The sequence below is a fragment of the Narcine bancroftii genome, chromosome 14 (assembly GCF_036971445.1).
Source record: "Narcine bancroftii isolate sNarBan1 chromosome 14, sNarBan1.hap1, whole genome shotgun sequence".
Lineage (NCBI taxonomy): Eukaryota > Metazoa > Chordata > Chondrichthyes > Torpediniformes > Narcinidae > Narcine > Narcine bancroftii.
In genome coordinates this window covers 30,059,790-30,077,140 of record NC_091482.1, presented here as the reverse complement: position 1 = coordinate 30,077,140, position 17,351 = coordinate 30,059,790, and the positions used below count along the sequence as shown (strand labels likewise).

General features: G+C 40.1%; 1 long non-coding RNA gene across 3 annotated transcripts in view; it reads left to right on the top strand.

The window, feature by feature from the left end:
- Positions 1 to 209: 209 nt before the first annotated feature.
- Positions 210 to 17,351, top strand: part of LOC138749541 (uncharacterized) — a 72,775-nt gene continuing 55,633 nt past the window's right edge. Inside the window, exons 1-4 of one of the 3 annotated variants that reach the window (XR_011348734.1) lie at positions 1,755 to 1,789; positions 8,299 to 8,358; positions 10,190 to 10,275; positions 14,572 to 14,642. This is a non-coding gene — a long non-coding RNA (uncharacterized lncRNA). Of the gene's footprint in view, positions 275 to 1,709; positions 1,790 to 8,298; positions 8,359 to 10,189; positions 10,276 to 14,571; positions 14,643 to 17,351 lie in introns of those variants that run through there. The other 2 variants (XR_011348735.1, XR_011348733.1) reach the window with 2 other exon arrangements.

Sequence of the window (17,351 nt, the reverse complement as noted above, 5' to 3'; positions counted from 1 at the left end):
ATGCAGCACAGGTTTAAATTTTGAATTCAGTCCTTTTAAAACACAGGGGATGCCTTCTGGTCCTTCTATTCTGGGCAAGATGAGATTTCTTATCATTAAAATCCAAACAGCACCAAATGTATTTAATCTTTCACTAATTTGCATACCTGATTTACATAATCATTCATCATAATCATTCAAAGGAATTATAGGATCTGCTTTGCTCTTTGGGGACTTGCTGTTATCATATTGAAAATGCTCGGGCTTTTGTTTTCCACAATGTGTTTTTGATTAAGTAAGTTATTAGATTGTCAAAGCCTTGAAGCTAAAGAGTGTCATTATTAATTCTATGGGTTATCTACTGATATAATTATAGTTCAATTTCATTGATGCTGATGCATGGTTAGGCCCAGATGTAAAAAAGACAGTTTATTTTTATTGAATTGATGAAATCTGTAGATAAAGAAAAACCCTAACTCTTCAATCTGGCGACGTTGGGACATGGCCATTGCCGGACATCAGAAAATGCCAGAAAATAGAGATTAAATATACTGACTGTATATTAAATTTACTGACCATCAAATGACAGCTTCTCCAGTCTTTGCATCACTCTGCACCTTTGGGCCGATCCTCTGAGCTGGACGATGGGTTGGACATGTTGTATTAAAACCTAAGCCGTGCAATTTGCCTAAAGTCCTGCCTTGGTGTTAATCTGGGCCTCTGAGCTGTCTCAGTGATGTCATGTTCGCAGCTGGGTGAGTGGGTGGGTTTGGAACACAATTTTAAACTGTGCAACTGAGAGAGGGAAAAAGAAAGTGGGCAATTCAAATGCCGTAAAAGGGCTGTGCGGAACTATCGCTGCTAACAGTGCTCCCCTGGTGACAGATCCACAAACTAATGGCAGCAGGTTTAAAACCGTGCTGGTCGACGGGAGTTACCGGATCACAGAGTCCTGGATTAGAGAGGTACAACCATACTATGGCATAAGAATACAGTGAAGGAACAGACCAATGAACTCCAGTCAATTTTCCTCCCTTGCCTTGTGGTTTACCCTTTCATGATTTTACCACCTCCTTTCTGTATTGTTGCAAGCCTCGGTTTTTTTCAGTGAGTCACTTTGGGGGTTGGAACAAGGTGAAAAAAACACTCACAGATTTCATAACAACAGTTTTACAGATGCAGAGGTACCTGGGTCCAAGCCATAAATAGAGTTAATGTTCTCAATTAAGAACTCAAGGAAAATACATCTGTTCAGAGAGAAGTCATGATTTTTTAAGGACATTGAAACTGAAGCCAGTATTGATCAAGCAAGGGATCTAAAAAACAGAGTTGATATGGCTCTGGGAAATGGACACTTCTGCTGTTTCTCTTTGTCAGGGAAAACAGTGAACCACTGTGATCATTGTAACGGTCATTGGATTGTGACCATTCTGATGGTCTTTTCATTTGACCTTTTCCTGGGTCTTGAAAGCATCATGGAAGTCACACATTTCATTTCTGAATGGACTTTCCAGAATTGTGCCTAAAATGTAATCTCTCTCTCTCTCTCTCTCTCTCTCTCTCTCTCTCTCTCTCTCACACACACACACACACAGACACACAGACACACACACACACACACACACACACACAAACACACTCAGTTGGAGTTAATTTTAGATTTAAGTGCGATGTAACTTTATTAGTAATTATTAATTTAAAAAATAATGTTTTATGATGCAACAGTATCCCCTTACTCTTGTCATGAACTCGCTGCTTGCTTTTTTAACCCATTGAGGTTACCAAGGCAACATGCTTGGGGCTAAGAACGGTGAGTTAATAATCTGCCAATGGGATGCTCTTTTGTTTTATTTAATATGCCACTGACTTCAAAAACATAAAGTGAGGAAGCCTTTTTAGACTCTCAGACATAAATTCAAATAAATATCCAAAGAAGTGACATTAAGTACCACACAGGTTCAAGTCCTTCTGTCTTGGGTGGAATTCACACCTTCCCACATTTTGTTGGTCCAGAAAACATGCATATGGATTGGTAAAGAATTCTGCTAAAAATACCCAGCTTGTCAGCAGGGCGTATTCAAAATTCCTGTGCCAGAATCATCCTATTTCTCACACCATTGGTTTGTATGTGTAAACCTGGAACCTGGGTTGAAACAGGAGTTTGCATAGTTCCAATCAAAGTTTATTTCTCCTTATTCCATCAGCAGTTGGGTTTGACAGGGTGGATTCAGTATGATCATGTTTTCAAACTAAAACTACATCTTGACTGGTTTCATAACATATTGATTCAGTAGTTGTTTCCAGTATGCTCAATGAGCTAGCTTTCTCCACTACCTTTTTTATTTTCATTTGTTGATATAAAAGCTATAGCCATGCAAGATTATTTACTGCCTTTCACACAGTCAGTGTGCACCTCGTGGATGTGTGGTGAGCTCACTGATCGACTGGTGCACCTCGTGGATGTGTGGTCAGCCCACTGCTCTACAGATGCACCTCATGGATGTGTGGTTAGCCCACTGCTCTACAGGTACACCTCGTAGATGAGTGGCTAACCCACTGCTCTATAGGTGCACCTTGTGGTTGGGCATTACATAGTCTTGGCTGGAGGAAGGGCAGGATTGGCTGATGTAGGTTCCAGAGTTTAGGTATTTTAAAAGGGATGAGTTTGGAGGTAAGAGAGAGGGGTGGAGTAGCATTACTGGTCAGGGGTAGCATCACTGCTATAGAAAGGGAAGACATTGCAGAGGGAATGTCTACTGAGATGGTTTGGGAGGAAGTCAGAAATAGAAAAGGAATAATCACTGTACTAGCAGTAATCTCATTATTCAGGTGCCATCGCCATTCAGCTTGGGCGATCATGTCTCTCCATCCGTCACGATCTCTGACCCTCCGAATTGTAGTGGTTGCCTTCCCAGTTCTCCATTTTTAAGCTGAGACCGTAGTCAATGTATGAAGCGTAGTCTAAAGGCCCCCAAATAGGCCTCTGGACACCAAAGAGCAGACAAATTTTGGAATGGTGCAGGAAATATAGGGTTATCGTTATGCGAAACTTCAACTTCCCTATTATTGAGAGTGGCATTTCTTGACTGCAAGCGAGATAGAAGGGGCTGAATTGGTCAGGTATGTTCAAGAAGAATTTCTGACACAATATGTCACCAGCCGACAAGAGGAGAAGCCATACTGAACTAATTCTGGTTAATGAATCTGGTGCTGGGAGAGCATTTCGGTGAGAGTGACCACAGCTCCCTGAGTTTTACATAACAATGGATAAGGATAAAAGTAGGCAAATGGGAAATTATTTAATGGAGAAGGGTGACTTACAATGGGATGAGGCAGGAACTAACAAGAGTGTTCAAGGGTGAAAGCACTGAATTAATGTGGAGGAAGTTCAGGGACGACATGTTCTGGGCTCAGGATAGGTTTGTCCCATTGGGGCAGGGAAACGATGGTAGGAAAAGGGAACAATGGTTGACGAAACAGGTGAGGCAACTGGTCAAGAGGAAGAAGGAATCAGATATTAGATTTAGGAAACAGGACAGGTTCATAAGTATATGGTAGCCAGGAAGGAGCTTAAGAAAGGACTTAGTAGAGCTCAAAGGGGGCATGAGAAGGCCTTGGCTGTAGGATTAAGAAGAACCCCCCAAGATGTTCTATGCCAATGTGAAGAACAGAAGGATGATGAGAATGAAGGTGGGGCCACTAAAGGATAAAGAAGGAAACATGTGCCTTGAGGTGGAGGGGGCTGTGGAGGTCCTAAATAAATACTTTGCTTCAGTATTCACAAGGGAAAAGGACCTTGATCAGGTGAGGTCAGAACAGAACAGGATTGTGTGATGGATAATGAGGAAATTAAGGAAGAAGAAGTGTTGGATCTTCTTAAAAACATTAAAATTTTAAATCCCCGGGACCATTGTGATGTACCTAGATTACTGAGGAAAGTGAAGGAAGAGATAGCTGGGGTAGTAGCTATGATCTTTGAGTCCCCTTTGGCCACAGGGGAGGTGCCAGAGGATTGGAGAATGGCAAATGTAGTGCCCCTGTTTTTAAAAAAGGTAATAGGGAGAATCCTGGGAATTATAGATTGGTGATTTTTGTGTCATTGGAGAGAATTCTTAAGGATTCTATGAGCATTTGGAGAAGTACAGTCTACTCAAGGATAGTCAACATAGCTTTGTGAAGGGAAGGGCATGCCTCAAGAGCCTAAATGAGTTTTTTTGAGGAGGTAACAAAATAAATTGAGGGTAAGGTGGTAGATGTGGTCTGTGTGGATTTTGGTAAGGCATTTGACAAGATCACCCATGAAATACTTGTACAGAAATTTTTGAGGCTTTGGAACCATGAAAGTTTGGCTGTGTGGATACAAAATTGGCATATGTGTAGAAGCCAGAGAGTTGTGGAGTTCCGCAAGGATCTGTTTAGTGAACCTTGCTCTTTGTGATTTTTATAAATGACCTCGATGAAGAGGTGGAAGGATGGGTCAGTAAGTTTGTGGATGATACAAAGGTTGGAGGAGTTGTGGATGGTGCTGAAGTTTGTCAAAGGTTACAAGAGGATATAGGCAGGATGCAGAGTTGGGTGGAAAAATGGCAGATGGCGTTCAATTCACATAATTGTGAACTGATCCATTTTGGAAGGACAAGGGAGATGGCTGAGTACAGGGCTAATGGTCAGTTAAGAGTGTGGATGAACAGAGGGGCCTTTAGGACCAAATCTATACATCCCTCAAGGTCGCTACGCAGGTTGATAGGATAATTCAGAAGGCTTATGGGATGCTGGGCTTCATTAATAGGGGGATTGATTCAAGAGTCATGTTGCAACTCTACAAATCTCTGGTAAGACCACACTTAGAGTATTTTGTTCAGTTCTGGTCACCTCAGTTTAGGAAAGACGTGGAAGCTATGGACAGGGTGTAGAGGAGATTTACCTGGGTGTTGGCTGGATTGGAAAGTAAGTCTTATGAGGAAAGGTTAGGAGAGCTGGGACTTTTCTCTTTGGAGTGTAGAAGGTGCCCAGGAGACTTGATAGAGGTCTACAAGATTATGGGAGGCATAGATAGGGTGGACAGCCAGTGCCTTTTTCTCAGAGCAGGAATAGAAAACGTCAGAGGTCAGATGTAGAAAGTGAAGGGAGGGAAGTTTAGGGGAGACATCAGGGGTAAGATTTTTAGAGTTGTGGGCGCATGGAATGCCTTGCCAGGGATAGCGATGGAGTGCTTTACAGCATGGAAACAGGCCTTTTGATCCAGCTTGTCTGTGCTGACCAAGTTGTACACCTTAACTAGTCCCATTTGCCTGTTATCCCCTATCCCTCTCGACCTTTCCTATCGGTGTATTTGTCTAAATATCTTTTAAATATTACAATGGTACTCGCATCTAACACTGCCATACATTCTTGCGGCTTGGTGCATGCAGAACTCAGCCAGATTTGAAATGATCACCTCTGGGCATTTAAGACTCTTGGACAGGCACATGGATGGAGGAAAAATAGAGGATTACAGGGTAGGGAGGTTTAGTACTTTTTTTTAAGAATATATGGGTCACCACAACATCGAGGGTCTACCTCGTGTTATCCTATTTTCTTCCAGTATTTCTTTATGAAATGTAATTTGAAATATTTTCTCTGTGACGCTGCTGCAAAACATGAATTTTTTGACATGTTCCTGACAATAAATTCTGATTCTGATAAACGCCCCTTCCCTATTATTTCTTGATTTATATGCTTTCTTACTGTTCGGGGTTAAACTCTTTGAACACTGAGTCCACAGAGAAGGTTATCATGTTTCCAGTCAATCATTGCCAAAGAGACCGGATTCATCATTTTTTTTAACCCAAACACGTTGATAGATGATAATGAAAAGGCATTTCCTTGTATAGCCCCAGTTCACAAACAAGCCAACAGAAGGCTGTAAGAACTGTTGGTTTGGTAACGCTCATCCTTATTCTCAGCTTGCTAAATAGGTGGGTGATGGTGAAAGAGATGTGAGGAAAAGTGAGCGAAACGTGAAAGTCTGCTGACACTGTGATTGTAGTAAAAGCACCAAAATGCTGGAGGACCTCAGCCGGTCTTTTCAGCGTCAATGAGTCAGTGGTCAGAAGGCTAACATACAAGCACCCATTGGAAGGAATGGGGCGGCAACGTTTTCAACTTGAAAATGGTCTTCAAAACTGTTTGGACACTTTCGAAGACCATAACTGAGGATCTGATTTTTACAAATTTGCTGGTGCAATGTAAAGAAAAGGCAGCTCAATAGTGAGCGACATGGAACATCCGTCTCCCATTTCGTCATTTTTTTTGGGCTGAGAATACTCCTTTCCTCATCAGGCATATTTACAATATGTAAATAGTGGCAAAAGCAATTGTGTTTGTGGCTGAATCAGTGCAGCTGGTTTCTGTTTAATCATAAAGCAACTTGAAAAGAAATTTTGCTCTGACATTTCCCATTTGCTGTAAGTGTATGAAATACCAGAGGCAATGTAAATAGTAATATCTATCCAACAAAGTTAGATTATGTAGGACAAAATTCGACTGCGTATAAATAAAACATGAATACAAGAGAAAAATGCCTCAAACTGTGCAGAGACAGAAGGCTCCTTTTATATCATTCATCTGTGTCACAAACAATGACAATTGGAAAATGATACCTTGAACTGCGAGACTGTGTTACAGTAGAGTAACATCTTTTGTGGGAGCTCCTTCTGCAGAAAATGAAGAGACTCGAGTGCTTTTGCCTCTAAATCTGCAGTTCCTTGAGGAGTTTTGGAATTTATAAGAACTTGGGTGTACGATTCTGGCAGCATGCCATCCATCTGGATGGCATACGACATATCCTGCAGTGGGCATAAGTACCAGTGCTTATTGTCAATATATTCCTTGAGTTGTTTGGAAAAAAAACGCTTCAGGTGTTGGAGTGCATTAAAGCATGGAAACAGACGTTTTGGCCCAATTTCTCCATGCTGTTAACAAGTTGTCCACCTTAACTAGTCCCATTTGCCTGCATTCAACCCCTATCCCTCTCAGCCTTTACTAACATGTACCTGTCTTTTAAACCTTACGATAGCACTCACCTCAACCTGATTTGAAATGAATCACCTCCGGTTAGAGAGATTGTTCAATATACTCCCCCTTCTAATAGTCCCAGGGCACTGTGAAGTCATCCTTCTATCCTGTTGACCTTGTTTGCCATTGTTGCCCTGTCTTTAATGCCTATAAGTTTGGTGCCTGCCTCAACATCAACATTTTGGGGATTTTCATTTTTGCTTTTGGAGTGAATTTTTTTTCAGTTTTCCAGAACAGAAAAAGTCCATTTTCATTAAAAAGGATTTATCAGAATTCTGAATGAACCCAGTAAAATAATATTGCCATTGCTCTGTACTAATTGATCATTCTCTCTCTCATTCTCTCTCTCTGTGTATTACTTCCTGTAAAGATTGTTTGGTTGACAAACTCACTGCTCACAAAACAAGCTTTCCCTCAGCACATGTGACAGTAGACTTGACCTTGAGATGAAGAGTTTTGTTATTTGGTTCTGTTTTCGATTAGCATGAATGAAATACAGCACGGTTAGTGTAGCAGTTAGTGCAATGCTGGACAGGGGTTTGAATCCTGCACTGTCTGAAAGGAGTTTGTATATTCTCCCCTGTCTTCATGGGTTTTCTCGGTGGGTGGGGGGGTTCCATTTTCCTTTCACTGTCAAAACGTGCTGGGGAGTAGGGTAATTGGGCGGCCCAGGCTTGTGGGCTTCAAAGGCCTGTTACCATACTGTATGTTTAAAATTAAAATTTAAAATTTTAAAGTTGTCTCCTCACCTAACAACTGCTTTTACCTTTGAAAATCAAAGCAAAACCTGCAGAGGCCGTAATCTGAAATAAAATCAAAAAGTGCTGGAACCACATTTGGCAGTACTTGTGCTGGGAATTACATGAGATAAATAGGAGCTGATTTGAAGCGATCTGATTATCTGAATATTTGGTGCATCAAAAATATGGTAGCACTAATGCTGAAGTGAGGAGCATCCTTTAAAAACAGTCACTAAATTTGGAAACATTACCTTTGATAAATAGTTTAGATAGTTTGCACCCTGATTTCCTCATCTGACTTACCTCTGCCCTTTTTTATAAGACTTGCTCCATCCCCAAAATGTTTAGCTATCTACAAGACATTTTTTAAATATTTTAGTACATATATCATATGATCATATCCCCCCCCACCACCTCCCCAACCTCCCAACTATTACCGTCCCTCCTCCCTCTCCCAACTACAAAGAAAAGGGAGATCACTATTTAATCTTAAAATTATAACTAAAAAGCTTCTTGGCTGCAGGAGTGAAGACATCTACTGGAGCAGATCGAGACCTCATACTTTAATATCAACAACTTTCAAGTAAGGGCTCCAAACTTTAATTAAAAAAAAGAATATTTATCTCTCAAATTATATGTAATCTTTTCTAAAGGAATACAGACTTTCATTTCATTATGCCATCGTTTCATCTCTAAATTTAAATCAGATTTCCCCTATTAGATTTCAGCTAAGCATTTTATTGAGACCGCTATTGATAAACACAAAAGCTCAATTTGATACATATTTAGTTTCAATTTTAAAGCCGTTGATTTTGTAATATCTCCTACAAAAATAACATTGGAGCAAGAGGTAAATTTATTTTTAAAATATGCTCTAAAAAAGATTTAATTTAAATTTAGAGCAGGTCCATGTTGAATGAAAAAAAAAGTATCTACTTCTAAAACATGTATCTGAAGAACTGAGCTGAAAGTTTTTTAGTTTAAGAGGTGATGTCTCAAGAAAGCACCCTCTATCATCAAGGACCCTCACCACCCAGGTCATGCCCTCTTCTCATTAGGAAGGAGGTACAGGAACCTGAAGACGAACACCCAATGGTTAAAAAAAAAAGCCCAGCTTCTTCCCCTCCACCATCAGATTTCTGAACAGACAATGAACACTACTTCACTTTTTCTCTTTTATGCACTAATTTATTTTTTAAAATGTAATTCATAGCAATTTTTGCACCTGGATGCAGCTGCAAAACAATGAGTTTAGTGAAACATGTTCATGGACAATAAATTCTAATTCTGATATGAAAATTCTTTACATCTAAATCCCATAACTGCCCTTTTTGGAGATTTTGGAGCAGACAAAGGTCATTGTCTGGCTTCTGCTCATCGGTTGATAGCTTTTACCACCCTGATGGCTAGGAGAGCAATTCTTCAATGGAAAGACCCCACTCCGCCTATTCTAGATCGATGGTGTTCTCCAACCATGGCCTGTTTGAACTTAGAGAAAGTTAGAAGTGCTCCCTCTCTTAAATTTGAAGAAACTCGACACTCATTCATACAATATATAATTTCTAACATTTTCTTTGATTGATTGTCCCTTCCTGATACATTGAGTTTCTCTTTGGATGAGGACCAGGCTTGTTATGTTGGATGAAGGCTGATCCAAGGCTTTCCAGTTTGATTATTTTTTGTTCTTTTTTGTTTTCTCTTCATTAGATTAGTACAAGGGGTTATATTTTTCATTGCTTTTTTTTGTCTTTGATTGGATATTACGTACTGATTTGTTGTATATTGTAATCTTTTTAATTATGTATCCTAATTCTCTATATTCATTGTTTATTGTATATTAAAATTAATAAAAAGATTGAAAAAGGAAGGAAATTGTGCCTGCTGCTGTTTCATGCTGTTAGACATTATCATAGATCGAGTCCTCAGCAGGACACAACCTCTGAGAGTGTGCGTGGACTCTTTGGAGAGTCACCAATGCAATCTCTGCAGCACTGGCCAGAATTATATCGTCTATGAGATGTGTTGTTATGTTAGTGCTTTTACTGCCATGTCAACATTTCTCTGCAATGGTCTGAATAGAGTATCAGCCACTGGATATATTTAGAAGAACTATACTTGACCTTGTAATCACAGTGGGACAGCAAAGCCGCCTACCTCAACACCTGGAGCTAACGATCGGAATGGCCAATTCTGGACTCAGATGGCAAATTATAGTTTACGAACCAGAACATAGACAGCAAATATTCTCAATAGCAAATAAGGAAAACAATTGCTGGCACTTTCTTCTCCATTTTTACTTACAAATGTGGGGAAATGTAGATATGTGGAGAACTGTTGAGTTTGATGGGATGAATATTGTTTAAATAAAGAATGACATGGTCTTGTAATTGGATTTGTTGTGTGTGCATGCCCAGCTAGATGAGGAGATCAACGTCATCGTAAATACCGGCAAAGATACAAGCAGATGTCATTAAACAAGAAACACAAAGTCAGGATGCAGGTACCATGAGTAATTAGGAAGACAAGCAATATTTTGGTGTTTATTATTAAGCAGATAATGTGTACATTTTTAAATTGAAAAAAATTAGACATACAGCACGGTAAGAGGCCATTTTGGCTCACAAGGCTGTGCTGCCCAATTTACATCCAATTAATCTAAACCCCTGGTACATTTTGAACAGTGGAAGGAAATGGGAGCCCCTGGAGAAAACCCACACAGACACAGGAAGAACGTTCAAACTCCTTACAGACAGCACTGGTCTCGATTGCTGGCGCTGTAAAGGCATTGTGCCAACTGTGCTGCCCGAGAAGTCTTACCCAAAATGTGTAAGATGTTAACAAGGTCAAACTTGAAACCTGCGAACAATTTTGATTTCCTTATTTGAGAGGAGTGTAGCTGGTAGCTCCGAGAATGATTACAGGATCAATTCCGATGAAGCAAGAGTTGAACAGATGGGACTTATTGTTTAGAAGAATGAGAGTTAATTATATTGAAGCATAAAATATTCTAAGGGGGATATTGACAAAGTAAATGGTGAGAGGACATTTCTCCTTGTGGGAGAGCATGGAGCAGTGCAAATCATTAAGGAGTCATGCATTTAAGAAATATTTGAGGAGGAATTTATTCTTTCATGAATTTTTGGAGTACCCTGCCTTACAAAGCTGTGGAAGCTGCTATTAAATATAATCAAGACTGAGTTAGAGACACCTTTTAAAGGAATCAAGGATTATGCAGAACAAGGAGGGAAGTGGAGCAGAATTCCTGATCAGCTTCTCTTTGTTCAAGATTCCAGCATCTGCAGTTTTTGTGTTCAACTGACCGACCTCTGCTCCTATTTCTTATTTGTTTTGTTTAGATTTCCTGGCAAACATGTTACTGGAGACACAACACACTTCAGATGTTTTTGGACGTCACCTACTCCCTAATTTGAGGCATTGCATATGAGCTTCAATGTTATGTCACCAATAGAGATTTTCCAGTCAGTCCCTGCTTACATCCTATTTTTCATTATTCTTGAACAGCTAATGTAAGCACCATTGTTGGGTCAAGTAAGAATATGAATATTGAATCATTCCCAGAATGCATATGCTGTGTGGCATCTCCTGGACAATATTATTGACCCTCATGATGGCATAATTAGTGGTAATCCAATCACACCCACCTTCAGAGCAAAATAAACGGTGTTCTTGAATGTTATGCTCTGTGATTATAGAAGTGCTATGGAAGTTCCTCCAAAATGCACTTATTTTCTTGTGCATTAACCATGACAATGTCTGTGCCCTTCACCTTCTTATCCAGAGGTGTACATCAACTTGAGAACTATCAGGTTTGGTGGGTGTGGTAAAGCACTGTTACACCATAATTGGCTGCTATCGACTGGGAACACCTATGAGACCGATCCTATCCATAGCCCTTTGCAGACTACCCCTTTGCTTTAGCTCTGATCAGCCAAGGAGGTGGATGGTTGTTTGATAGTGTTCCAGTCTTTAGCTATGAAAAGCCTGATTGTTTCACTACTCAGCCTTTTGTGAATTATTAAAATTAGACATACAGAGAGATGAGTCTGGGTTCACAGAGAGATGAGTCTGGACACAAGTGTTACAACCAAAAATAATTTTATTCAATACATGGGAGACAATCGGGAAGATGTGAAACTACTAAACAACTATATGGACATTCACATTGGATCTAGACTGGACTCTGATACCAGTGTAGAAGATACTACCTATCTTCTACACGCTCATGCATGTGAATACACTTCACATACAGGGCCTTTCAAACACATTCCTGATTCCCTGTATCAACAGAGGTGCAGTTTTCTGCAAGCACTGATTACCACAGTATGTCGGCTCAGCTTAAGTGTACTGGACACCCTACCCACGACTCCTCCAATGATATCCACAGTAGCGACCTGGCGTAGAGTGATGTCCGGGACTTGGACCATGAGGCAGAGAGAGAGAGAGAAATGTGCTATGCATCAATGTTTTATGCTGTTCTGAGCTGGGCATTTGACCAACGATGGCACTGAGTCATTTAAATGAGCCAATGGTAAGGTGTGCACTAATAAGTGGCTAGAGTCAAATCTTAATTGGCAGAAGATGCGACTTCTGAATACGTTTTAGATAGGGAGGTCACATGACCCTCCACAATCCACAAAGTTCCAGACAGGGAGGCCACATGTTCCTCTGCAATCCACATATAACATTTGGTGTGGGGGGGGGGTAGACCTTTGCGAGTACTTTCAGTGAGATACCATTGACTCTCCTCATCTAATTAGATGTACAGATGCAACAAATCAAAAAGGCTTCGATCCCTCCAACTCTGCATCCTGGTCTGGAGATGATGGCATTGGCTATTGCTCAGCATCCATTTCCTGATGGACAGTTAGTCTGTCACTGTCGCATACTCCAGATGCCTGTATCCAACCAGTCCTCTATCAATGGTATTGTTTTTTCATTATCCAGATCCTCACTACTGGTACTGAAACATAAAAGTTTGCAGATGCTGTAATTGTAGTAAAGCACAGAATTCCTGGAGGAATTTGGCACATTATAGCATCCATAGAAGGTAAAGATACACAGTATTACTGACATTTCGAGCCTAAGCCCTTCTTGAAGGTATAAGCAAAAAGCAGGCAGGTATCTGAATTAGAGTGGGGAGAGGAGTCCAGGCCAATGGACAACTGTCAATAAATATGATCAGAGGAAAGGTAAGAATTGATTTTGGCTCTGTGAAAGGAGAGAGAAAGAAAGAGAGAGAGAGAAAGAAAGAGAGACAGGACTAGATGAAAGAAGACAGGGGGAGATTTGGTGGTGGTGGGGGGGGGGGTTAATGGAAACTGGGATAGTCAATGTTAATGGCATCCAGTTGGAAGGTTCCCAAATGGAAGATGAGGTGTTGTTCCTCCAATATGCAAGAGGTTTCAGTCTGGCAGTGTAAGAGACCATAGACAGACATGTCGGCAAGGGAATGGGATGGGGAATTGAAATGTGGGGGGATCCACGCTATTGCGGTGGTTAATATCCAGTGATTCCAATGTGGGCACCTTTGAAGATCTCTTGTTTGTCAATTGTATTTCCAAATCTTAGGTGTATCTGCATGGGTACTGATCAAATGCCTGTCATTGAGTTTTAGTCTAATCAGCTAATTCTTGCAAAATAACATCTGTCATTCAATGTGGTCTTTTATCTCCATAGGCCATGCCAGTTACTGGCCATTGTAACATCTCATGTAATGCACAGGTACTCCCCAACTGAAAATTTGTTAAAAAAAAAATTTACATTGTTTATGTTGTATTTGACAAACTATAACAGGGATACAAGGTGTGTAAGCGTCACAATGTGTGTACTTACCTTGTTAGTCCGTAGGCTGGACATAACTATCTTGATTCCTGTGCACATGCACAAGTCTTCGGTTGCAGCGTGCGTAGTACGTGTTTGAAGTTCGGTTGGTGCATGTGCGAGAGTTAAGTGCACAAATTCAATATCACTTAACTCTCATGCATGTGAAAAGTGAACTCCACGAACCCACCGTGCATGCGCCAACTGAAGACTCACAGATGTGCACAGGAATCAAGGTGGCTGCGCCCAGCCTAGAGACCCTGGGACGCTGACTAACAGGATAAATACGTACATTTTGGCTCTTACACACCTTGTATCCCTGTTGTAGTTTGTCAAATACAACATAAACTGCGTAAATTTTAGATTTTTAAATTTTTTTAACAAATGCAAGCAATTCTGACATGCGTCCATTCCAAGATACGACTAATCCTTCAGTCTGAATTACAGTCATAAGTTAGGGAGTACCTGTATTTACTCCAGTATCCTTAGAACTTGACCCAAGTATGTCTTGAGAATTACTGTAAACTGTGTAAAGAATGATTAGAATCCTTCTCCACATTCAGTTACTGAATCTGCCTGGATTGCTCATGCTTTTAGTTGACCAACACCATGACGAATAATTGTAATACTTCCCACATTGCTACAAGGTTGGGTGAAATGTTGTACAAATCAAATTCTGCAGCATGGTTCTCTGTATTGTACCATCATTGAATCTCTGCTTGGCCTTGTTACTCCGTGATTGAAGTTGCACAACGAGCACTTTGTTTTCTTTAACGAAATGGGAAATAGAAGCCATAACAGCTGTATCTTAGATTTGCACTACTGTCACGTGTAATGTCAAGTCTGTTTATGGAATGGGTTTTTTTTAGAATGGGGCCTTGTTTACTATGTTTGGACTGCAGGCTAATTTCCTGCTTGTTCTGATATATTCACTGCCTTTGTTACAATCTTACAGACCACATCTGAAGTCCTTCTTGCAGCCACACAGTGCACAGTTGAGGAATCGCCCCAAATTTGAATGCCTTGGTAAGTGTTTCAATGCAGCAATATCAATGTCCCAATGCCTGACTCCATGGGCCAAGTATATATCTCTCCAGTCTCTCAAATTGCTGTGGATTCAAGTATTTTAGTACTTCCCTTACGAAAAGAACTTCCTTGGTTTTCTGTGAAGCTCCTGATTGTCAGCTCGCAGCATGTTTCAGAGTCAATCTCTTTCAATAAAATTCTCTTCTTTTACTCACTCACTTCTTTTCTACCTTAGAATTGTTATTAGCCAGAAAGACCATATCTATCCTTTCCACATTGGCTGTGGAATGACTCAGCTGCTACATGGCGCACCTCCAGTTGTCTCTACTTGAACCCGCATTTTGTTCCATTCTCCACCTACATCGTGACACTGAACTCAGTTTTCCTGGATATTTCCTCTTCTATATTCAGCATTTTTCTCTCTGTTGTAGGTAGGTAAGCACAGTCTGCCTTGCATTTTGCATAAGGTAATTGCACCATTTCCCTCTCTCTCTCTCTCTCTCTCTCTCTCTCTCTCTTTCTCTCTCAGCTTTTGCCTTGCACGTTCACCAACTTCTTCCAAATATTCAGCCCCCGCTCTATTTTATCATCTCAACTGCAAAGATTTTGTTCGACTATGCTGAGTGGTGTCAATATTTTGCAACCACCTTTTTTTTATTCCCAGTGCCAGTTTATGTCAGCAGTTGATATGTTTCTTGTCACCAATATGAGTGAATTTGGAGGTGATCTGTGAGCTGAGCTGATATAAAACATTTAAAAGAAACCAGAAGTTTCAGAATAAAGGTGCTAACTAATGATAATGATTATGACTTTACTGTTATGTACAATGTACATATGTACCAAAATTCTTTCTTCCTGCAGATGAACAGGCACTTTGTTAAATAAAATCCTTAATTGAATTAAAAGAGACAATTAAAAAATATATGGGAAGTAACTACGGAATAGCAATGATCATATTTGTTAGTCCGTGCATCTCATGTCATCATATTTGTTAGTCCCTGCATCTCATGACATCATTTTTATTAGACCATGCATCTCATGACATCATATTTGTTAGACCATGCATCTCATGACATCATATTTGTTAAACCATGCATCTAGTGACATCATATTTGTTAGACCATGCATCTCATGACATCATATTTGTTAGTCCATGCATCTCATGACATCATATTTGTTAGTCCGTGCATCTCATGACATCATATTTGTTAGTCCGTGCATCTCATGACATCATATATCCAAAGATGTTACCACAGCAGACAAGGTCACACATATAGCAATGGCTATTGACTTGAGGTGTTCTTGGCATTGAACAATGAGATGCCTGGTTTTGGAAACTCCACTCCCCATCTGCTGACTCATCCAGCCTGTCTTTGTACTTTATAAGACATGAGAGGTAAGTTGGTAGCAACAAATTGCAGCCAAATGGTACAGCCCAGAAGAAAAGGGATAGAAAATTGGTGTTCGCCTTACCTTGAGCAACCATTACATCTCAGTGTCGATGGAGGTCTGTTTACCATTGGATAGTTAAGAGCAAAAGAGAATGGGCTTGAAATGAACTCAAGAAGCTTCCCTTCTTTGTTTCTTTATGGGGTTTCTTTCTTCATTATTTTCAAAATTTGTAAGTTTGATTAACTTTCAGTTTTTGACCCCATTGAATAACCTTCCTTTCTATTATCAGGTAGTGGACTGTGTTGCAAACCATGCATAATAGACAATGAACCAGTGTTTGATTTTAAAACACTGATTTTATTTCTTACTCTTAAACTACAGTCTTAACTCTTAAACTATCCTTAACACTGGGTTAATGATAGTCTGATACCCAAACCATTACAGGCCAAAACCTAGAAAGTTACTTCATAGTTCAGTCTTTTAAATTCAGTGTTGAAGCGTAGGCCTTGAAATTTGATGTCCAGAATTAATGATGAACTGATGGGGAGACTGGAGTCGTAGCTTCTACAGACTCACTAATTCTCCTTGTGTTGCCTTTGAAGAAATGTCCATCCACACAAGCTGTGGTCACAACACTCCTGGTCCTTTTGTAGGAACGACTTGAACTGGGCAGGCTCCACGAAGCTTCCAAGATCCTGGCACCGGTTTCTCCAAGTGACCTTCACTGTTAAATCACAAATGAAGCATTTTGCTCCCCAAAAGATCCTTTTGGCGCAGGTCAACCCACCGAAAAGCCCCAGTCATTCCCAGAGCATGCTTTGCTCTGAATTCCACCGAATGGCTGGCTACAAGAGCTACTTCAAACAGTTGTCAGAATATGATTTTTGCAAGGGAGAACCAATGTCTTTGCAAATGTATCGAATTCTGGAACAGAACTCAGTTCTTCCAATGTATCGAACTGTCACTAGGCTATGACTTGTGTTGTGATGGTGTTAGTCTGAAATGTTAATTGTGACCATTCAGCTCCTCCTGTCTATAGTATCACTTAGTGATAATCATATTTTACTAAAATGGAAGCTCGTAGTAACTGCTGATGGGAAGGAGTTGATAAATTAGTATAGTGTTTTCTCTTTAGTTTTTTTCTTTACTTTTCAATGTAACGCAACATCATTTTTATTATTACCAGTGTATGTGGTTTGTTAATACCTTATTATTATATACCCATGTAATATTTACTTGATGAGACCAATAAAAATATTGAAAAGAAAAAAAAGAAGGTACCTTTGGTGAGTCTATTTCTAGGCAGGCCTGCGTGAT